General features: G+C 44.3%; 1 long non-coding RNA gene across 1 annotated transcript in view; it reads left to right on the forward strand.

Annotated features, from left to right (window-relative positions):
* The window catches only part of LOC308062056, a 92,223-nt gene that overhangs the window by 10,707 nt on the left and 56,919 nt on the right, over positions 1-24,597 (forward strand). Inside the window, exon 2 of the long non-coding RNA XR_013927454.1 lies at positions 1-24,597. This exon is cut by the window's right edge and continues 56,919 nt beyond it. This is a non-coding gene — a long non-coding RNA (uncharacterized lncRNA).

Below are 24,597 nucleotides of genomic sequence, written 5' to 3' on the forward strand. Positions count from 1 at the left end.
GCTGGGGGGGCACAAGGGGTCGGGAGGGGACACAGCCGGGACAGCTGACCCAAGGGATGTCCCACACCATATGGCGTCATGCTCAGCATGTAAAGCTGGGGAAGGAGGAGGAAGGGGAGGGATATTCTGAGTGATGATGTTTGTCTTCCCAAGTAACCGTTACACGTGCTGGAGCCCTGCTGTCCTGGCGATGGCTGAGCACCTGCCCGCCCATGGGAAGCGGTGAATGAATTCCCTGCTTTGCTTGCGTGTGCGTCTGGCTTTTGCTTTACCTATTAAACTGTCTTCATCTTGACCCACGAGTTTTCTCACTTTTAGTTTTCTGACTCTTTCCCCATCCGACCTGGGGGGAATGAGTGAGCAGCTGTGTGGGGCTTAGTTGCTGTCTGGGGTTAAACCACGCCTGCTAACGTGGAAGGCTTCACATCCTACGGATGCTCCCATCAGATCTCATTTGCTGGCAGAGTCTGACTTAAAGGTTAGTGCGAAGATGGTGGTGAGCACCATATGCCTGACAACTTGGCATAATGACATGTGACTTCTGCTTGTGTTTCTCTTTAGAAGATGACTAATGAGTCTTAGACTCGCAGAAGACATTAAAACACAATTACACGTTATGTTAGCTCAGCTCTCACAACAGCTAAATTTCAGAGTGGTAGGCATAATATAGTTCTGGGAGACGTGGGGGTTTTTCTGCACTGGATCCCAGTCAAACTCCTCCTGATGCAAATGTATGTGATAATTCACTGCAGAGACAGAAATATATGCACTCCTGTATTTTACAAGGCAGATTTTTTCTTATGTTTTTACAGGTTTTTCTAGCTCTGGTAAAGTCTGTAATGAAATTCCAATCCTGTAGTTGCCTCATTAAGCTTTCCTTCAATCCATCACTGTAAAACTGATTATCAAGATGTTGTCTTTTGGTGTTATCAATCTTGAATGACTTTTTTGGAGACTGATGCACGGTCATTCTTATGACTGGCTCAGATGATATCTGCTATTTATCTTGATCTCCTTTTATTTAGTGTTTTAACTTAGAAGGTTCTACTGCCTTTTTTAATTGAATTTTAATGATGAGGTCTTGACTACAAGACAGACCTTGCATAGCTTTCAGTCACATTTTACAAAATAGTGTCCTCAGGCTTTCCTTGCTGACATGTTTCCAGATTGTCGTCTTCGTGCAGTCCCAGAGGGGCTTTGCTCCACCTTGTGTGTGCTTCTACCCAGGTAGATGCGCTGTGGAAGTACAGCTAGCTTTAAAGGAGATTGGGGATAGGGAATTACTCTGTAGCATAAAGCAGTTATTTGCCAGTTTCCCAGCAGGAGCTGACAGGTCTGCAAGGGGAAAATTCAGGTGTAAAGGAAAGTAAAAGAAGCAATACGTGGTTCTGTCAGCAACAGAATCACAAATAGACTGACACGTCAGTGAAATGCCAGGTCAGCTGTGGCCAGCAAAGTCATAGTTTGGTTAAGCACAGACAAAACCAAGCAAAGAAAACTGAGGAGGAAGAGAAATAAAGGGCCGGGGGGGGGGAAGCCTCCGAAGGGTGGTGTCAGCACCACATTCCAGTAATGGGATAGTTTAGGGCACAACAGAAGCCAGACCAGTTGGGAGATGTTTTTGAGGATGGTCTCCGAAAGCCTTTTGAAGGGCAGGGCAGTGAAACTTTGAACTATTGTGGGAAATCTGTGACACTGAGAGATGGAAGTTCCTGCCCCTTAGTGTTTCCTTCAACATGTATATCTGACCTATGGCACATCCCTTTCAAATCCATCCATTTTTAGGACCTGCACTTCTCTTATCTAAGAGGACTGTAACCCAGCCTCTGCAGTACCTTGCAATAAAGTTGCCGGCAGGTGCCTAGGACATTGACAGCATCTCGTAGACAGCCTTTGTCAAGGATGCTGCTGGGAGCCCAGTCCTGGGGTAAAGCTGCCAGTCTCTTCAGGATAAACATACTGATGCAATCCGGGAATTCATGCTTGTCTTCCACAAGACACAGCTATTCCTGCGAGCATGGGGGCAGGTAACTGTTTGCCCTTGGTGTGGGGGGCTGTGTCTAGCATATAGCAATCTCAGGAGGTAATACCTTTGCATCATTTAGTTTCTTGTTGGGGGTTCCTGTTCATCCCCAGGGAGTCAGACCACTGTACTGAAGGCTTGGGAAGTACTCCCTTAGTTTCTGCTGCAGGACACCATGAGGGTGGTATCTTCACAAATGGATCCATCTGTATTTGTTCAGGCTGATGTCAGAGCTCTTACAACGGACAGAAAATAAGGTGTGCTTAGGTCACTGTTTGACACGTACTTAAAACATGCACCCATACCCCCCCCTCCAGATGGACACAGATACACACACAGTCATTTGTAACGTGCTTTCATGGTGCTGTATTTTGGGCTCAGATCTTCTGCCTGTTCCCAGCTGTACTTTAGTATCCAACAGGGATTGTAAATCAGCTGATGCATTTTAATGTAGAATAATAGATTTCTGGTGAAAAGCTTTTTTCTCTGTGCCTCCTCTGGAGTTATTTACATCTTTCCACTGTGTCTGCGTGTGCACCAGTAGTTCTGGAGATTAACCTTAATCTCTGATTGAAAGCAAAGCAAAGTGACGTTAGCTTGTAAAACAGATTCTGTGAGAGATACATTTAATGATTTTTTTTTCCTTCGGTAGTCAGAGGTAAACTGCTACTAGCAATGTTACTGGACCTGGGTATCTTTTTTAATTTTTTTTTCTTTCCTCTTAAAAGCTTTACCATTCAAAGACATGACGTTTTAGAGAGCTTTTGGATCTAATTCATAGATGCTGCATAGCTCCTGAATGCATCCTTCCTGATAAGGAATCAACTGTTTCTTTGAAAATATTTTCTCAATAAACAGGTTCAATTGATTTTCTGTGGCTGCTGCCAGAGCTGAACATCTATTTCTTCTTGGGGATGAGAAAGAAGAAAACATGTAATAGAGAAGCTGGGTACTTTGTGACATTTGTTTGTCCAGAGAGAGTAAGTTGCTTGGAAAGCCTCAAATCTTGCCAGGTCACACAAGTGTGTAGCTGTTCTGGGTGATTCATAAAGTTCTTAAATGTGTCTTAGCTCTCAAAACAAGAATCATAATATTTTTCCTACTTTTTTTCTTTCAATTAGTATGTGGGTAGATGTACAGCATCTGTGCCCTTTGCTGTTCTCTGTCCTTGGGGATGACTCTATCAGGCCTCTAGGATAAACTCCAATCGTGCTGTAATATTTAGTTCCAGAACATCAAAACTGGCCTCTGTATTCCACAAGCCGTCTGTTGTCGGCATCCCTCTGGGGCCTGCCCTGTTCTCAGTAAGTCATCCCTGCAGGGCAGCTGGAGCACTAGATTTTGGCTCCTGGTTTGCAGTGCTGTGAGAGCAGGAGATAGAGCTGATGGGTGAGAGGAATCACTTGCCAAGCACAGGCACACTCCAAAGTGGAGCCTCAATGTGCAGGCAGTTGCTTCGCAAGCTATCATGAAATGCAAATTCCAGTGGAAGTTATTTTTCATAACTCTGCTGAAGAACTAAAGCTCAAGGCAATGTTTAATCTGTCAAATACTTATCAGAGAACTACTACTTCATGTGTATGTTATACTCTGGCAGTGCCCAGCTACTGGGAAAAGGCATCGACTCGAGCAGAGATGGATCTGTACATGCTCGGTGTAGAAATGGGCAGGAGGGAAGTGTTGAAAGGAAAACCAAGATGTGAGTGCAGCCCTGGGAAGGGAGCAGGCAAGGGGCATCGGAAGTGGCTGTGCTGAAAGGAGGTGCAGCTGAACACTGAGGAAAGCCTGGGCTCAGCATCACCCTTGTGTTGCAGCGTATGGCTGCACCCGTGGGGTGGGAAGGGAATGGTGTCCCCAGGGGGCTGTTCCCTTCTGTCTGCTGCATGTTAGCAAAGCTCTAAAGTGGGGTATTTTCAGGTTTTGGTGTACATGAACAGCTCTACTAATATGTCTTGGCAGCAGGATTGTCACTGCATGGTTGGGAGCTCTTTCTCCTTGGAGGTTATTGATGGAGCCTGGTCCCAAGAGGCAGCTCAGCCATAAAGCTACTGGAGCAGTTTGAGGAAAACTCTTTTTAGTTGCCTTGTGATTCTGGCCCTGTGGTACGGGTGAATGCTTTTGGTGGCTGGAGTCATGCTGTGCTTTGCTGTAGTTGTGCCCAGTGCTGGTCTGTCTGGGATGGCCCTGTTTTGTTGTCAGCTGTAGCTCAGGCTGCAGTGCATGCTGCTACCGTGGCAATATCCTCTTACACTCACTTTGCTTTCCATATCTCACTTTTCCAGCTGTTTTTCAGAAGGCAGCTAAGTGTTTCTTCATGGCTTACAACAATATTCAGAACATGAAGAAATGCCACCTTTGTTTTGCAGCCAGTGTGGTATCTGTATTTTATAATTTCCTCTTTTTATTGTTGCCTATTTCCAAATGCCTTAAAGTCATTGGAAACAGCCTTTAGTGCCTCTTTCCATAGCCTGTCCTTATAAAGATCTCCCATTAATTTTTGTGTCAGTTCAATGGGAGGAAGGAACATGGCCTTTCTTTAGCCATGTGCTATAAACATTTTCCTTTTTATGTGCCTGCTGCAGTTCACCTCCTTGGCCAGGCTGTGCTTTCTTTGGCTTTCTAGTTATTTAAACCAGTGTGGTTTGTGGACCTTGTGCTGTCCCATGTCAGTTAATGTCACGCTGAATTACACTGGCTACTTGTGCACTATTGATGACAGCCTCTGACAGCTGTCCTGGAGGTACCATTTGTCAGATGTTATGGTGATACGTCTGAGGAAAGGGCCTTGCACCTGACAGAACTGTTACCTCCATCTCTTCCTCCAGCACGAATCCTTTGGAGCTGCAGAGCTGTCTGCAGCAGACTGCGGCAGTGCCAGCTCCTGCCTGCTTTGGGGGATGTCTTCACTGCTGGAGGAAACAGGTCTTCATAGCATTCCTTGTAAGGATCTTCAGCTTTTTAGGTCAAATCCCTATCTATTATGTTCTTTGAATGATGCAGATTACTTTGGTTATGTTACACCAGTTTCCTTCCTTCCATCCTTTCATTTTTTCTTCTCCTCCTTTAACATCACTATAGCTAAAGAAATCAAAAAGAAGATTGCGTCAGCTGTTTTATATTGCTTACAAGCTGACAGTATTGGAAAACTCCTTCCCCCCTGCTCAACCCAGTGCCTTTCATGAGCCCCTGCACCCATGGTGCAGTGTTGCCTCTGCTCTGCAGAGGAGATGATCCAGTTTCCATATGTGCAGTCTCAGCTTCTTCCTGCTCAGTCTCTGGGTGCAGCAAGGGTGGGGATTTACTAGACACTCTTAATGCGCAGTCTGCCTTCGAGTGCTCCAACTTTCCCTAGACTTGAAGTTTTGAGAGCAGTCTTGAAACTTCCCATGCAGGTCTGTTTGATCTTGGAGGGGAGAGATGAATGCTGTTCGTACAGGTTCACTTCCCCAACAAATGGTTCATTGATCCATGCTGGAAATAGTCAGCCTTGTTGACTACAGGGAGCAGAGTACAGATGGGGAGCTGTGTTTCCTTTTCTCTGTAAGCCGAATGGCATTGATTGCCTTAGAACCAATACATTTTCATTAGGCTCATTTTATTTTCCAGATTTTCATCGTTCATAGTGTTTATGAAAGGAGGAAATTAATGGCCCTTGCTAAATAGTGCAGAGAGGAACTGGGAAGGCTTCCCAGGGCTTTGGTCTGATCCTTACTTTCCTGCATTATATCCTTGGCTTTTGCAGGGGTTGTTCTGGTAGCAAAAGCTGATATCGCTTGCAGAGCCTGGCTGATGGGCTCCCGCACTCCCTCACTGTGCCTCCCTGTCTGCTCCTGTGCGTGCTGGAGGTGGGCAAGGTCTTCAGGGGACAAAGATACACATGTTGTCCTCTCTGCTTACAGCCACAGAGCTGACAGTAACGGCAAGCATCCTGGAGGGCACAGGGGAGCGCACACTCTTAACACGAGTGGTCTCAGAGGCAATCACAAGGCAGCGCTGTCCTTTCCTGCTCTGATGCTACGCTCTGCAAAACAGGGAGATGCAAAGTTTGAGATCAAAGGGTGCTGCTGCTCCCAGTGAGAGTGGAAAGGCTGCCCAGATCCTGGCCCATCCCGCATGGGGCTCAGTACTGTCCTGAGTGGGCAGGAGGCTAAAGATGCAGAGGGAGAAGGGTCTGGTCGGGGTCTGTCTGTGGGGTGGTTAGTATCAAAGCCTGCTGGTGTACCAGGGTACTAGTGGTTGTGTATGTCCGAGTCCTGTCTGAGACTCTGGCTCTGGTCAGGGTCTTGTGAGGACTGAAAGCTGGAGAAAGCAAACCAAAACCCAAACAAGGTAACTGGTGTCTGTGGGCTGGGAACAGGAGGCTGGCCTGGCTGCTGGGTGCTGTCCTCAGATGTGACTGCTGCAGACCGGGTGAGGCCTCGGTCCTACACCATGGCAATCTCTGCCTGCCTCAGTTTCTTTCCTGTTGCATTTCACTCGCCTCTGTCAGCAGCAATCTTCCCCCAGCAGCCCTTTACCATTCCACCTCCTGCACCCGGGAGCCCTGGCGTGAAGCCAGCGCCTCATACAGCACCCAGGGTGCGGGGCTGCTGCCACGTTGGGGTGCGGTGTTGCTGGCCACTGCTTCTTGGATCTAACCCTTCTGCTCTCTGGCTTTGCAGCCAAGCAGAGGCTTAAAAACAGAAAACAAAACGAAGCTGTCAGAAGATCTGGTATTTGCGTTGTTTCCCTGAAGGCAGAGTGGCATAGCAGGCAGCTGGGCAGTGCAGTCACTTCGGAGCACTGCAGAGGCTGTTTCTGTTGGAGGGGTCTGGATTTTATCACATACTTCTTATTCTGCAGGTTTGCTAGTCTAGATATATTTACTACGTGGTTTCTTGGCTAATTATTTCTAGCGTGGCACTGATTGAGCTGTTAATAAAGTGTGAAGGTGCCTCGCAGGCACTTTTTGAGTCTTAAAGAAATGATGTACATCTAAATTGCAAATAGTAAAATTTCCTTACCCACCAATATTAAGGTGATAGCATCTCCACTATTGTAAAATTAATCAAACTTCTCTTGGTGACAGAAACGTTAATTTAAATTTTTCGTCACAATTACAGAGAGAGTTATTGCAGCCTCTGACTTGTAATTAATTTCTCTTTCTTTTCATCACTGTGTTACAGCCCTTTGTAATAGTGATAAATGAAGTATCTACCTGACCTTTTTTTCTTATATAATGTAAATTACTTTTAGGTTTAAAAAAAATTACTTCTGGTTAATCAGTGCTTTTCCATAAACAGGAAGATAGGAGAGAATACCTTGAGGTTGTTGTTATTTCAAATGAGCATTACTGCAGTTAAGATGACAGGCAGCAGGGGACCAGAGTCGAGACTAGCAGGGACCAAATACAACGCTAGACACTGTCCCCACGTTACACCTTGTCCCAGTGGAACCAAGTGCACAGAAACAGACAACGAGGAGATTTGCTGCTGCTGAGGAAGGATTTAAAATAGGATTGACGGAGGACGGTGGTGCATCAAACCACTGGCAGGAGTGAGAACTGGGAGAGGTTGAAGGATAATTGTCACAAGAACAAAATTAATGGGTCCATCAGTCAAAAGTTTTAGATGGGTCAGCACAAGGAATAAAAAGGAGGAACTTCAGGTCTTGTGTATAATCAATGTAATAATTTAAATGCCATAGCAGAGGCTTGGTAGAAAATGGCCGTGGCTAGAGTCTTGATAGAAGAGCATACAGCTTGTTCAGGGAGGACTTGGCCATGTGGGAGAGGCTGATGCTCAGATTGAAGTCATGGTATGTCTGCTGCAGGCTTCTGGCGCTGGTTGTTGGGAACAGGCGGTCTGTCAGACAGCCTGCTACGGACCACCAGAGACATGGGGTGAACAGAGCTGCTGCTGAGCATCTGGCAGGTCAGATCACTCGTAGCACGTGGTAGGATTTGGAAAGAGAAACACAGCAGGACACAATACCCAGCAGCTTTGTAACTGGCTGGGCAGGAGCATTTCTGAAGAAAAAGGGGACACAAGGGTGGAATGGGAAAAAGTAAAAAGCAATGCAGATACGGTTGTGAAAGGCAATGTCATTGGGATTGACCCATAAGGTCTATGGGACAGCAAGAGAGACCAGTAGGGCTTGAGCCCCTGGGCTTGCCTGAGCCCTGAGGAAAAAATATCTCCTTCTTGCTCTCTGGAAATGAGTGCACCAGCAGACACTATAGATTTCCAAATTTCTGCAGCTATTAGGTTACGGGGGCAAACTGAATATTCCCAGCTTTTGGAGCATTTTGAGAGGAGGCTGGAGCAATTTTCAGGGCCAATTAGTAGTTATCCTTGAGAGCGTGAGGAGGTCTGGGGAGACTGCAGGGGAAGAGAAGAGATGTGGGTAGCACCTGCCTGTGAAAGAGGGAAAAGAAAAGCCAGGCCAGTCTAAACTGGTCTGTTTGAATTCACTGCTGGGGTAAATGATCCAGTGATCTGGAGCATCACAGGTGATAAAGAACAGCCAGCACAACTGTCAGGGACAGCACAAACAGGGTGGAAGGAGGGGTGTCAGATCAGCTGTGGTGAGGCTTTTCATGCCATCTCATGTCAATCTCCAAAGCAATAGAAGGAAATTGAGTCTCTAAGACAGGTTGTGAATGACTGGCAAATTGTGTGCAAGGAGAAGTTATCAGTGGTTTGCTGTCAGACTGGGGAGGGCTTTAGGTGAGGTACCTCATGGTGCCTATCAGGGGTCCAGGACTGTTTGACACTGCACTTGTGACTTGGGCAGCGGAGTTAAGAGTCTACGTGCAGGGCCTGGAGGTGACACCAGCCTAAGAAAGGTGGCATCACCTTGGAGATCAGCATTAGAATTCAGTGTCACTGGAAAAACTGAGAAATGATCAGAGAGCAGTTCAGTTAAAATATATATATATTTTTTGTGAATATATGTATATTCACACACTGTACATAGCTTTGAGTTGTCAGTAGCAGAGGCACAAGGTGCCTGTGTTAGAAGAAGTATGGCAGAAAAGGATATGAAGGCTTATCAGGGATCAGAAACCAAATGGGTGAGCAACTGTGTGTTCTTGCAGAAAAAACAAACCGACTTCCACTTGTAGACTGATAACCCCAGGTGTCGTATGGGAGAGGGGCAGGTGCCTTTCACCTTCCCGACACCAGCAGGGCAGGGGCTTGAGCAGAGCATGAGGGTTTGGGGTGGGGAGCTGTGGGGAAGATGGGGAGCTGGAGCGATCCAAAGGAGAGCTGCAGGGAGCCTTGCCGGGCGAGTGGGCATGTGCTGTGTGGGAGGTCTCGGGAGGTGGGCTTTTTTAATTTGAGGTAATGGAAAAAAATGTGATGAGGCGGTAGCTTTTTAACTCTGCAAATGACTGCAGCAAGAGAGAAAGTAAGTGAACTATTCCCAAAGCCCAGTGTGGCTCGGAAAAGGGGGTTTGACTGTTCAAATAGATTTGTTTGAGGCTTATCCAGGGATGCGGTATACTGTTTTAGTGAAATCACTTGGGCGTCGTATGTCAGAAGTGGCTGTGCATCTAGCAGAGTTGATATTATTAGCCCCTAATTACAGACTATCTTATCTGAATCACTTTATGACATTCAGTGATCTGTGTTACAGTGGAGAACAGAATAAATTACAACAATACTGCCTCAGGCTGTACATTCTCATAAATCAGCAAATATAATTTTTTTGTGTGTTTTTGATATGCATCCGCGTCTTTGGATGCTTGTTTGAAGCATGTTTTTTTTTACGGTTAAGTTTCCCACCTGTAAAATTTGTGTCTCTGTGTTGAAATCTTCGGTTTTAACCCAGAAGAATCTCTTGTTGGAGGCATTTGGCCACCAACCAATTTGCCAGGCAAACTACATTTTTCACTCAAATGTAGTTAATGACCCAAACAAAATGAAATGCTTGTTATGGGCTGATTTAAACAATGTGCTCTAATGACAATGTTCTCTCCTTTCTGCCCACTCTTACTAACAATTCCACTTTATTTCAACTAGGCAAAAAGGAAATAAGCTTTTTAAGCAAGGCTCAGGAATGTGTCTATTGGCTGGAGGGGGAAGGAGGGGGCACATTTAGCTGGAGATTTTTACTTTGAAATTTCCTGACAAAAATTAATTAGAAGAATCATGTAATTACAATAAATGTATCTCATTGGTCCCCAGTGGCTTGTTTCTAAACACAGAATAATTATTTAGGCATTCACGACAGCAACAAAAAGTACCAAATAAATGTAATGGGTTCTTTTAATATACAATAAAAATGACATACAGTAGCTGCATGTTTTACTAATTTGGCAACAGGATCTTAAAGAGGTGGGCATGGTTGTGCGGTTCTTTTAATCTTTGCTGTGGCTGCAGAGGCTGGACTTGGACATGCAAGGGCCAAGATGCTGCCTGGTGCTCCTGCTGGTGTCCCACAAGGCACTGGGGAAGAGAGATGCCCCAGCACCCAATATGTGGTTATCTCTGCTTGCTGTGTTGTCTGCATTGCATGTTCCTCCCATGAGATGGGAGATGTAAATGTTCCTGAAAGGCGGAGAAAGGCTGCTGACCAGTGCCAGCAGAGGCTAAAAGCCCATTGCCTGCAGTGACACCAGCTTGAGTCCATGCAGGGAAGGTGTGGGGGGTGCTTTCACTACCCTACCTGGCGTTCTACACTGACACAAGAGCTCTGGTCCTCTGGTATCTTTAAAGTGGCTTTTTGAGCAGGCTTTTGGGATGCCCTTGGTGCTGTCATGGTGCAGGTTTCTGCCTCCCTCAATTCCAGATAATGCAAAGATCCTTACTGAAGTCTCCAAGGGAGGAATTGCAATTTGGGGCTTGCTGTAGGTGTTGCTGTGTATCCTTCCCCTTCCCACCAGTAATGCGGCTGGGACAGCATTTTGGGTCACGTAAGGCACTGGTGCCTGTACAGCTCCCCTCTGCTCTGCCTGGCTAGGCATTGCTGTGCAGACAAGTGCTTCCATGCTGAGCAGAGCTGCAAAATCAGAGAGGTGTGAAGACAGAGATGCTTCACTGCTGGGTGAAGCTGAGCTCAGTGGCTGTTGCAGGATGTGGGTGGCTTGGTTTTCATCATGTGTGTGATGAACTCTCTGTTGTTGCATGAAAATGGGTAAACCCACTCTGGGGGACTTTTGCCCCACTGAGCTTTGGGGCAGGAGTGGTGCACATATAGAGTCAGGGAAGAACTGGGATTAATCCACCTCTGCTGCTTCTCTCTGCTTGTTACGGGGCTTGCATCTGCAGAAACCTGAGAACTGTGATGTGATTTAGCCTCACAAATGCCTTGAATTCAGGTCTTTTCACTTATTTTTGTTTCACTGTGTTGCCAGGATAAGAAATTTAGAGGGGAAAATCTCATTGATCCAGCATACAAATTGGACTAAAACAGATATATACATAAGGTGGACATGTGTCATCTTAATAGACTTCCCCCAATCCCTCCCCCCAAGTTGTGTTGCTTCCAGGGCAAAGGTGTTAGTGCTCTACAGCATGGATAATCTCTCCTGTGCTACTGAACATATCTATATATGTAGATGTATCACCAGATAAGTATGTAACTTCATTTTAGCTTGGATTCATCAAGCAGATGGTTGAGCTAGGTGGGAAGACTCATGATCTGGAGATGCCTTTTCCTTTTCTGTTTTCTATAGAAAAAGAGGCTATATAACAAAGCAGGCTGACTGCCTGACTTTGGGATGTTGGTTAGGTGAGGTGAATCCCACTCTAAGTGTGTTCAGATCTTAAAGGTTGTGCCTAAGAACCATTGATGGAGACATATGAACACTGTAAATCTTTTTACTGCGTGTACCAACCATAAAGAGAAGTGATCTTCAAATGACATCATCAACACAAAGGGCACTAGGAGGAGTTCCAACTTATGACACAATAAATCATCAAGTAGTCTAGTAATGGACATTGAGCCTAGACAGTTTTGCAAAGTGAGTTCTCTTATAAAATGGTATTCTGCATTGAAATGTGGGCTCCAAACCTGCTTAGCTAGTACCACTTAAGCTGCTTTAGTGAGATCATTTTGGATTTCCACAGTCGACCAATCTTCCCAAATTGCTCCGTGTCTAATGTAATCCCAGATGTATTTACCATACTTCATTGTATTTATAGAGGTGACTAGGCCATGAAGACATGAAGACATGGCTTATTTCCAGGGACAAGAAGTCCAGGTTCTTCAGTGCATTTTCCTCTTCTAAAAGCAATGCTATGGTGCTCTCAGAGTTTGCGGTGAACACATTTGTCTTTGCTCAGTGACGATCGTTGATCATTAGCAAAATGTATTTCGGTATTTATGGTTACAGGCGTATTGACCTTAATGCTACGTACAGCAGTGATCGGATCACAGCCAGCCACCGTTAGGAGGAGGTGCGAGAGTTACTATGCACAGCTTTTTTCGAGCAAAGAAAATGCCTCCAAGGTGCACGGCAGCTGAGAAGGGCAGTATATAAGAGGAATAAGTCCTTGGTTCAAATATGATAAACTAGCTGCTACGAGTTCTTGTCCTCAGCACACAGGCACTGTTAAACCACATGCTCAGCTGGTGCTTTTCTGTACAGCTGCCCTGCAGCAAAGGGAGTTACACTAATCGGTATCGGTGGAGGATGTGGCCCATAGACATGCCTGCTGCTGCTGGTGCCAGAACTTGTGCTTGGGAGGTGCTGTGCTCCAGTACACTGTTTTGTAGTGTCCGGCTGTAGTTTTGACAGTTTACTGACAGTGTATGTACATTCGCGTTGCATGTTGCTTTATTCTCAGAAGTGCCTAAAGTTAGGTTACGTTTGCAAGACAAATGTATGATATCCTGAAGCACAATTTGTTTCTTGCTAGAGGTTTAGTGTGATTCCCGGCAGCAAAGGGGTTTGATCTAAGCCAGGCAAAAGGCATAATTTTCTGTTGAGCAACATGACAGTCTTGTGACATAATGAATTACTCACAGCTGTTTTTTCTCTGGCTTAGGAATTTTGTTTCATTATTACTGTATCTGTGCAATTTCTTAATATTCTTGAATCTGGGCTCTGCTTACAGGCATATCAGATTATTCATATGCTAGAGTGAAATATGATGTGGAGAGGAGCACAGAATGTGCTTTATTTGTGGGTAACTGGGTATGTAATGGTGTATAAAGTCAGGAGCTGGTACTCAGCTGCATCGTCTCTTCTGCTTTCTCTTTCATCCTCAACCCCAAGTGTACAAGGGACTTATAATTTGTAAGCCTCCTCTCCTAGCACTGCTTCTTTTCTCCATCTTACCTTTCTAAAATTCTTTCTTAGCTAACAGCCTTTTAGACAGCTGACAGTGGTAATTAAATAAAATAGACTTTAAGGGGATGCCTGACATGCCTTGTGTTCAGCTGCACAGCGGTAACAAGACTGGCCTTTGGGCTGGGAGCTGTGATCTCCTAGGGTGTTTGCGGGATGCACTGTGCTCCTGTTGACTCCAGACCAAACTGAGAAGGGAATTTGGTATAAGAAAAGGTTGGGGAGGAGTGCTTCTCCTGGCCTGCACTGGGATGAAATGGAGGCTTTTGGAAGGGAAATCTCAGAGGACAGGAGCACCGGTTCTTGCTCCCCAAACCAGCCAGGGGCACAGGAGTTAGGGGTCTGTTTGGGAATATGGAGGCAGACTTAGGATCTTGCTCTATGCCCCAAATCAAGGCCTCAAATTGTGTTTTTTTACACATGAGGCTGGGTAACTCATAACTAGAATATTCGACTTATAATTTATCTGTGGTGAAATTGGTGTGTGTGATGTTATGAAATACTTTTTCAGAAAGCGTAGGTTTGCCTAGCAGAGTTTTGTTAGTGTATTATTACTGATCACTTCTGACTCCACATCTTCTTAATGAAGAACACAAGAAGCAATGAATTTGCTCTTTGGGTGCTTCTATTGGTCAATCACATTCCCTAACTGTATGCCCAATTTTACTAACTGCCAATGCCCCTGAATTTTCTAAGTGATATTTTATTTATGCAAGTGCATCTTGCTTTACCGTAAGATTTTACTACATCTTCACACCAGTGATAAGAGACTTCCTTTTGCATTTTGTTAATGCTTCTGCCCACCTCCAATGAAATACATCAAATACTGTGCAGTTCATTACAGAATCCACTGTGCCTACAAGTTTCCATTTATGTAATAGGGTATGCCTGACTTGGCTGCTTCTAGGTGGAGCACTTTGCTCTTGCTGTTACGGGCTCAGGGTCTGGGTTAGATGTCTCTGGAGGGCAGTGTTCTGATTTAATAGCTGGTCCACAGTTCCATGAATTACATCCAGAAAATTGCTCAAGATGGATGATAACACAAATGGGTTTCTTGGGCTAATTCAAGACACTTTCTTGAGCGTACTGGGTCAATTTTCTAATGGATCAAATGGGTGTGTTTTGGAAAACTGCTGGCACACATGCACATACATTCCCACACTGTATCACGTAGTTCAAGGCAATTCCATATTCTGTTCTGTTTCAGTCTATTCACATTTCACCTCTCTTTGAGACTTTTAAAACTGAATGAAGCACTGGATATTGTCCTATAAGGAATGACCTGGGACTGGTGAGTGGTCTGTATGTTCCCTTTGCATCGCTTTGATTTTGTGAAATCTAAATTGTGGGATGGGGAATACTGGTGAAGCAGAGAGTCCCTAGGCTGAATTTACAAACTTGGTTGCCCTCCAGCCTGGTGATAATACCAAGCAATGGAAATGTATGCAGTGAGATGTCTGAGTACTTACCCTAATCCTTTCTACTTTGGGATCCTTTTCCTCCACTTGATGAATCAGTGTTGTGGAAAAGCCACAGCAAGAATCCATAGTATGCTATCAAATCAAGCTAAAGCAAAAAACCTCTCCTTGTTGCATAATTTGGCAATTTTTCCATCCCTCTCCTAAATTTGTACAAATGCATCTTGCTTGTGTAAGCTCAAGCGTGCAGCTGAAGCAGCAAGCTGTGGACACCCAGACATCTAGAAATGGAGCACAGTCAAAACCTACGGAGGGACATGGGTTTTACAGACACATTTGTCCACTTAAGTGCACCAGAATCTGCTGGATGTTTTATGCTTAAACCTTTCTAGGTGAAAAGAAAGGGAGGCATTACTTGGAAGGTATTAGTGCGGCGATTGAAGAGACGGGACACAGCTTGATGCAAGCAAATGTCAATTTATTGCACAGAAGCACGAGTTTATATAGACTTTCAGAAGCTGCGCGTTTTAAACAGATTGGTTCTTGAAGCTAAGCCTTGCATACTAGGCAATCCCCGATTGGTGGTTAACTACCATCAATTAACAGCAAGATGTTACCTTTCCTTGGTGCCATCCGTCCCCCACTCCCCTATGCTCTGTATCATGTTAATTGCTGTCTAGACAAGCTCGAGCACATTCCCCTCAGCTAACTGATTGCCACGCATGGTCCTAGTTTCCAGCCCGCTCCTGCAAGTTAGAGCCTGTCCTTTCCATGTTAAGGCAGTGGTTTCCGAAGTCAATTAGTCTGGCAGTCCTCACCATCTCCTCTTCAGTAACTGAACGTGTTATGCCTGATGTTCTGCTGATACTCAGTAGAACAGCAGACCTAGCACATTGATTTGTTTTCATGTGTTTTATACAAATTTGCAAGGGGTGTACGGTTTCTGTGAAAGATACTGAGAGATCTTATCAGAATGCAGACTGTGGATGTAATGAAACTCTCCTGTGGCAAACACGTGGCAATTGCCCTTCCTGTACAGTCGTTAGACATAACTGGATTTTGCTGCCTGAGAATGAAGTTGCTTTCCTATTTTGTATCCTGTGTTTTGTAGGAAAACTGTAAGGGATAGACTCCACTTAGAACTTTATTTTCAACTAATAACAACTCAAGAAGACTGAAGGAGATATAAGAAGTTTCTATGGCACCTCAGTTAAACATGAATTCTTCATTTTCATTTTCATTCTGGCTTTTGGTACTGAATTTTCTCCATTTCTTTGTGAATATGAATAACTTCCTGAATTAGTGTGAGTTTTTTTTGTTTTCAGTACTGGGATCTTTTTGTCGGGTGACACAGTGGCTCGTTAGTGATTGTGATGTAAAGTTAAAGTTGCTTAAGTTTGTGGCCAAAACCTGCAGTTTTATGTGTCCAGTGGTTTGTAAGAATCTAAGCGTGGAACTTAGTCAAGTACACTGCTCCTCCGTCCAGGTTTGGGTCATCTCATGGACAGGAACCACGCTGGCTCTGGGTGCGTGCTTTGGGTTTGGATAGGACCTTCGCTCACCACCTCCCATCAAGGAGAGGGCAAGCCGCAAAAGGGTGCCCAGTCTCTGGTTATTTTGATGTAAAGGGAAGATACCTGTCAAAGTCTATTCATCCTCAAGAAGCCAAGTATCAAAGGAAGGTTATAAAGTTGCTGGTCAATGCTTCCTAGTCTTTTGGTGTAATTATTAGAGTGGAGGTGATAGAAAAGGTGATGTATCAGGGGCACTCACATTTCAAGTGATGTCTGGGGATGGAAGAGTGTCCTGGGCTGATTTTTAGACAACTTGAGGACTGTTGAGTTAAGCTGGCTTACGCATTTGATATGGCATGTTACTTTTTTTTTTTTTTTTAATTAGTATTTTGCATAACTAGTTTAGTTGACAGCGTACTGGTTTTGCTCCTTTGATCTCTGCTCAGTTTGACTGTATTTTCAATAACTACTTAGTATAAAAATAAAATGTGCAGGCCGCATCCAATAAACTAATTAAAGATTAGAATGAAAAAGTGTCAAAATCCAAGACCTCGCTGAGGCAGATTAGTCACTGCATACGAGACACGATCTAATAACTAATGGGTTGCTGTAGTAACAGGGGAATCAATACCCCTTTGGCTGGTCAGGGAGCTGACAGTAATTTCTGCTGGGTCATAGATTCTGGAAAATGAAGTGCCACCTACTACAACACAAGTAATCTCTGTGGACTTTTTGACAACAGAGCATCCTACAAAGTTTATATCAAAGAAAATATTAATCTCCCAAGTCTGCTTGTTTATCTCTGCAGGGGTTATATGATATTGTTACAGCCACAGACAATTAAGTTTAGCCTCCTGTGTGAGCTTTTGATGGGTTAGCTTTGGAAATAATCCTTTGGTTTTGCTTACTAAATGATGTGTTTGTAGGATGTGCCAGTACCAGGATGTTGGACTGTGGGAAGGGGGACCTGGAAAAGTCTGCTGCTGTGCCAAATCAGCTCTTCTTACTGAATAAGTCAATAGAAGTCAAAAGAAGTTCAGCTCAAGTGGAGAAGAGGAGATATGCTTGGGCACTTAAAAGAATAAAGTGGTTTGCAACTGAGCTGTAAAGCCCAGCTTGCTGTAGACTGCATGTTTTTGTGCCTCAGTACCCAAAGTTTCCAAGGGAATGACCACCCTTCTTTGTCTTCTCTGAACTGATTGCAAACCCTGGGGGTTGGGGACACCCTTATGTGTCTGAGCAGTACCTAGAGCAATGTCAGCTGTATGCCCTGACTGCTGATGGATGGCAAAAAGGGACTTTATGCTGGGACAGGCAGCACAGCTCTTGATCCACGACTGGGAGCTACGACCACCCAGTGCAGAAACATGTGCAGGCATTTCCCAGCTGCAGGCAGGGAGAGGACAGCCCTGCGAGCCTAAGGAGTTAATGCTAGTCCAAGAGCTACGGGGGATATTAAGGACTTTTTCCAAACATCTAGGGGGGATGGTAGTGCTGGAGAGAAAGTAGGCCACTCACTAATGAGGGGAGTGGTGGTGTTAATTACGTCTTGAAATTGCCTGAGATACTGAGCTCCTGAAATTCATCTTCAGCAGAAAACCATCAGGAAAATAAGTTCGGGCAATTAGGAGATGGGGGAAGAAACAGTGTAAAAATAGCCTGGATAATTAAGAGCAGATAAGGGAACATCTAAGAACTGGCAAGAAGTGCAAGGAGAGCCTCCTGCCTTTGTTGGACTCCACTACAGTGATCTCACAGGCACAGGGCTGGAAGCCCTTGCTGGCACAGATGATGTGAAGGGCAGGTCCCCAGCCCCACTGTTGTGTGTACTGGCGGCTCAGCTGCATGGGAGCTGCTGGGTGGCAAGGGCACATCTTGTACCATGCTCATGGCAGTGCCACTGACACCGCTGTGCTGCAAAGCCCTGAAAAGTCCGTGTGAAGTTGGTTAGGGCAGGTCTCAGCTGTGGGTGCAAGAGGGTGATTGACACGGAGCAATTACAGCCACAGACCTGTGCAAGTGGCAACCTGCTACCGGGGTTGGCAGGGAGCAAACGTAGCTCTGAATCTCTCAGATGGGCTGTGCTGTGGAAAGGCATGGCTGTCTTCCACGCTCTGCAGCCTCCTGCTGTGGTGTCGGTTGTGAAAGTGCATGTGCCCTGCTCTGCACAGGGAGGGAATGGGGAGCTGCTTCCCCTTCAGCTGCTCCCCCATTTTATGAGACCCAGGGTATGGCAGGGAAAAGCCCAGTGCTAACTCTGATAATCAGTCAGTGACAGCTCTGCAGCTGCTGCTTGTGTTCATGCTTGTTGGTACATAATGTTGGTGAATAATAATACCTGACCTAGTAGAACAAGAACTCTTTTATCAAACACATTTAAAGAAGAATGACAGTTTGTGTAGCATGTTATGGAATGGATGATAAATAACAAAATGGGGAAAAACAATTGTGTTACTCCTGCTGGTATGAGTTCCTGTTCAGGAGGTCCATATGTTATGTTTTTTGATGACATAAATTTAATGAAATTCTCTGGAAGTCCTGACCAGAGGTCAATGTACAACTCAGTCCTGAGAAGTTTCCTAATATCTTTGTTTGTTTTAGGTAATGGATCTGTTGATGTGTATCTCTCCTGTTAAGTGCTGTGATCGGATGCTATGATGAAATCACAATATGGAATGGTAGCTCGACTAAAGCAGCATTATCAGAAATGTCACCCCCTAACAAATTAGCAGTTGCAATGTTTGCCCTCTGGTTACAAAACCTTGTTCCTTTTGTCTTCTACTTTGACTTATAATAACAAAGCCTGTGAAGTAAATGTCTGTAGGGTATGTTTCCAGTAGCTAAGAGTGAAACATGTTTCAGTGGGGATATGGGCAGGAAAAACCAGAAATTTTTTTTAAAAACTCAGGACAAAGGATTTTTGGCCTTGGGCATTCCATCTGCAGCTGCTGCCGATATGGGTGAGATGGGACTGTTTTTCTATTTATTTATTTATTTATTTTTAAAGGAAAAAAAGATACCCATATATTTGGCTATGTAATCCACAACTGTTAAACAGATAAACAATGCAAAACAATCTCACCCACAAAAAGTAGTAATTAATTACTCTGGAGTTTGGTTTATGACGGACAGGTTGCAGATTTCAAATGAGTGAGGTGCAGTTTGTATTTACAACTTCAGAGCCTGGGGATCAAGTGAGGAAATAGAGTGAAGTTTGGGGTCTTTGGGTTGGTTTTATTTTTTAAGCTGAAAATAGAAATTCACGGGGCTTGCTCCAGTGCCATGCAAAGACCTCTGTTGGGTCCTATGTTTTTACTTCAACAGGGCATAGGAAGAACCGCAAATTTTAAAAGAAATTTAGAAAAAAAACCCAAAACAACCCACAACCCTCAAAGCCATGACTCACCTCAGCCCTGCATGTGTTGGAGTAGGTGGAGGTGGACTGCCTATCTCTGGCTCAGACTGGGGAGGCAGATTTCTGGGAAGCTGTCCCCAAACCTTTCCCAGTGAGAGCAGGACACACAGCATCTCACTGGAAAGCCCACCTAGCTCTCAGCTCTCCCTCTTCTAGCCTTGCGGGGATGCTCCTTGCAGTTGGGAGAAGATCTTGATGGGAACTTCTCCTCCCTGTCACTGGCCAGTGGCAGTGGTCCCCGAAGTGGCCAGTGACGGGTCATGAGCTGCCCATGGGGGTGGGGGTGCAGGGTTTGGGCAATGCAGGGCTGCCTCCAGGGGGGCTGCAGTGCATGCAGGATGTGAGACGGGCTGAAAATTGGATACCTGGGAGCAGGTGGGAAAAAGAGATGATGGATTTGGTAGGCATGGCAAGCCATAGAAAATACATGCATGGTTTAGCATGTACAGTTGTGCAAGCCAGCTGTGTGACAAGGGTCTGGAGCTGGTCTTTTCTGCCAATGAGTTTTCGTTTTATCAAACCGGCATATTCATGGTTAATAATCTTTGCCATCACCCTTCCTAGGAATCAAAGAACAGAATACCTTGTGCTCTTCAGGAACAACACCTGTCTTAATTTCAACAAAGGAGTCAGAGCCAGTCTTCAGTTAGGTATAATTAAGTGTTGGTTTTTATTTTAAGATGCAACAGAGAAAACTTAGAGTATAGAAGCTTAATCCATAACGGTGACACTTCACTTATTCCAGGCAACTGGGAAGTGCTTAAATACTGAAGCCTGTGGCTTAATTATTTACCTGTGGCTTAATTGGGTGTAATTTTACTGAGGAGTCTGTTTATTTTCCTATGGAGAGGCTCTAAGATGCTTCTAAATGAAAATGTTACTGGTCCCTACCTGTGCCCCCTGACGTCAGTAGCAGAGAGCTCATTTAAACCTGCAGGAACCTGGAAGAAACGTGTCTTCTCTGGTGCAACCAGCCTGTGGTTTCCTACTGCTCTGCAGCTGGGAACATGCATTGGGAGGTGAGAATGACCCTCCCGTGTTCTGCACACATTGCACTGGCCCAGGAAAGTTCAGCAGAGCAAGGTGATACGCAAGTTCTTGCTGATGCTGTGCTGGGAGCAGAGTCTCCCCAGAGGGGAGAGGGAATATTGTAACCCCTAGAGCTGCCTCTGGGATGATCCCACAGCAGCACCTTTCAGCTGCACCCGGAGGGCTTAGGAACAAAAGTCTAGATGGCCTTAGAGAGGCTTGTGCTCTTCTTTTGTTTGTTGGGACCTCACCGGGTTTTCATGCTCTGCAAATTCAATATTTGTTATTGTTTCTTTCCCAGAGCTGGGAAGGATCATTTTTGCAGGATCAGATATTCAAAGTTATGCTCATATCAGTGTGTCTGGGGGTATTTGCTGTTTATGTTCCAGATGCAAACCGCTGGTGAATAGAGACAGACCAGGGGCCATACCCTGGCCAGTCATCCTTGTTTAGATGATCTTTTCAACTTCAATGTGTTATTCTTACACGCCCAAGAATAGTTCTGCATGAGAGGTTAGAGGATTGACTATCAGGGCTTCCCGTTTGCATACCCCGGTTAGAGGCTAACCCAGGCTTGTACCCAAGCGTGTGGAAAAGCTCTTTTTACTGTTCTGCCAGTGTAAAGTGCTATGAAACGATTTTTATCTTGAATATCCATTTAATTAAAACCAAATGTGCTTGGACACCTTCAGCCTAGGTTTTCAATTCGGCAAGCTGATTTTCCTTCTCCCCGTTCCCCCTCCTCCCTAGCACAGAGGCTGAAACCAGGAACCTCCTTTTGAATATCTGTAGGCAACTTCCTCACAGTGCTTGGATCTCCAAGCTTCTTTGGGCTTCAACAACAGAAGCTTTATATCATTGGTTTTTTCACCCCAAAATGCTTAGTTTCTATTAACAACCTTACAAAAAGGGCAGTGTATTACTACTTGGAGATCCCAATGATAAATGAAGCACATTATATGTGAAGTAAAGGCTCTATTTATCCTTGCTCTTTTTTTTAAAGTCCCAGCAGGTTTAATGTGAGTAGCTTTCGATGACCTTCATAACAAATCAAGAATAAACCTCAGTGCATTCTCATGAAGGCGGACAGTATTGTGGGCATTTTTTTAATTGAAATAACAATAACAGCAACAAGCTGTATTAGGAGTATTTGATAATGCAAAAAAGTTAATGCTCACTGAAAGCCAGGTGCCAGCACTATTTGATTGTTTACCAACATAGTCATAAAGAAACAGAGTTATTAAAGGATCTGAAATCACTCAGTAATTCAGCTGCTGACGTTGATGGATGGAACTTGGCTGTTCCTCTTTGCTAAAGCTGCTGACTGGATAAATGTTTTATTCATGAAGCCCAGGGCAGGAAGAGATGCCAAAGGTTTAAGAATATTTTAAGAAACTCTTTGAGATGTCAAGCAAGTTAGCAGGTGTTGTTAAGCAAAGGAGCTGAAGTACTACATTTAAACATAACCGAGCTCTCAACATATACAACAACAATACATCAAAAGCCAGGATGTGATTCTTGTCTCAAGCAGTATATGGAATGATGAGTTGGGAATATGAGCCCTTTTATTTCCTGCACCTTCGTACCTTCAGTCATCTCGCAGCCTTGTCTCTTTGAGCATTGTTATACCAAAGGGAATTTTCCCACATCACACTGTGAATTTAGGCTTGGAAACAAATAAATATTTAGATACCAAACACTACAAGGTCACATATTTATATCAAAGACGAAATGAATGATGTGATGACAATGTTCATGGAAATTGCAGCCAGGGACGAACAATTTAGATCAGAGCAAGTGGATTCTGCCTGACCTCTTAGTGTGAGAACTTGTTCAAAATGGTAATTATTGAAAGAGGCTATTATCAAAATATAGAATAATGAGGATTTTTCCCTCTGTCATCTTCAGTCTGCCTCAGCCACCTCTTTGTCTGAGGGCAATGTCTGCTGACAGTGAGCCTATAGCTCAGCATCTATTTGGTGGGGCAGTGCTGCTTTGCAGCAGTGAAGGATCTGGTTGTAATTTAAGTGATTCTTTCAAATGCCTTGTTTCTGTTCTACAGGAATTCAGATCTGAATCCTTTGTTGATTTTTTTTTTTTTTTTAAATGGAAAGATGTGTTCTGTATAAAGAATTTTAATGAAGAGATCTTTAGCCCCACAAGCTCCTGCATGGACAAGTGTGTGAATATTTCATAATCAATATTAATAACTTCTTTTAAGTTTCTGCAGTCTCCTAAGAGCAGAACAGATGAGCTCTTGATGCAGCTGAACTGTCAATCCAAACACGGTGACATTAGAAAATAGCTCCATTTCCAAGTCTGGCTGTGTGAAATGTCCCTTCTTGCCAAGGGAGCAGCAAAGTATAGCTTAAATGTGCCTTATTATGACATCTCAAGAGTATAAAAATTGGGAAAGGTATTAAAAATGAGTAATTAAAATTGAAGACTGATAGATAATGGCTAATAAAAAGCAGGTAGTACTGCACTCCCACTGCCCTTTTGATTTGCAGGGATTCAGTACTGAAGACCAAAAACATATTTCTCATGGGCCCCAGTTAAAATTTAAATCCGATAGACTGACAGTGAAAACTACTGTCAAAAACCCCTGTCAGGTTGTATCACAATAACGTACTATTACCTCTCTTTATCTGTCAAAGGCATTGATTGTTTTCAATAGAGGAGCCCTCTGACAGTTGCTGAAACTGAAGAATCCCATGTTGAAACGATTTGGTTGACACATGTCACTATTTCCTAAACAGATAAGTCAAATATGTTGCTTTTGACTCTTGCTGTAGGAGAAAGTGTGTTTATGTAGCATTTTATGAAAGATAAATAATGCAGAAAGAAAGGAACATCCATTAGCACTGCACTTTCTCAGCTATTTGTATCAGGGGATTTTTTTGTAGCATCTTTTTAAAATGTTCTTCTTTGCATAAAATCATGTGTTCCTTTGGTGGCTGTGATACATTGCAGGGATTTGCTAAGATACCCTGAAGTAATTCAGATAATCAGTGAACCATGTTGGTGCTGCTTTTGATTGCAGCTGACAGTTTACTGTTGACTACACTAAACTTCAGTTTTCTACCAGCCACACATACGTAGTTGTGATACAGACATTAACGGTCTGTAAAATGCCCATTTGTATTGCAGATGGACAAACTGAGAAAGGCAAAGTAAGGACGGTGTCCCTGACTTGCTGTCAGTTTTTGGAGTGAAGCTGGGGCCAAGCCGTTGCCCAGATTCTTTGTGTAACTGTCAATTTGCACGTCGTGGATGTGGGCACCCCTGGGTTTATGGGTGCTGCCTCGGCGATCCTGCCTTTGCGATTTTTAACAGAGGGGAAAGTCTAGCTGGGGAAACAGCTCAGTTCTGTTACGTCTGGAAGTAGGTGCCTCTTTCCAGCTGAAACTGTACAAAATGGAGAATGTTTCCACTATGTTCCCTTGAGAGGAGGCTATTGAGTGGCAGAGCCATTGTGAATTGCTAACACTATTAAGAAGGTGAGAACTGGCTCAAGCAGCAGCAGTGGGAGACAGGCTAATACCCTTGTACACAGTCTTTGTTATTCATTAGCACATATTGTGCTTCCTCCTAAATATAATTCAGGCTACACTTGTATCACATTAAGATAACACTAAATCTTTCTGTAATTTGAAGGAAATACTGCTCCCAGCTGTTGTCGCAGAAGTGAACTAAACAAAATCCGAAGAGGTGCTAAAGGAACAACCGTAAAACTCCAACTGCATTTGGCACACATCTCCTTTGCTGCCGTTTATCACAGAAGTGGTCGTGAGCAGCGCTCTGCGCTTTTCAACGTGATGGCTCTGTGCTCGTGGCACCTCGCACCTCGGGAATTACTCTGCCAAACTGAAACGAGCTCCTAAATCCCTCAGGTACTTGAGCACTTTGCTGCTTTCAGG

This window comes from Falco punctatus (genome assembly GCF_963210335.1).
Source record: "Falco punctatus genome assembly, chromosome: 4".
Taxonomy (NCBI): Eukaryota; Metazoa; Chordata; class Aves; order Falconiformes; family Falconidae; genus Falco; species Falco punctatus.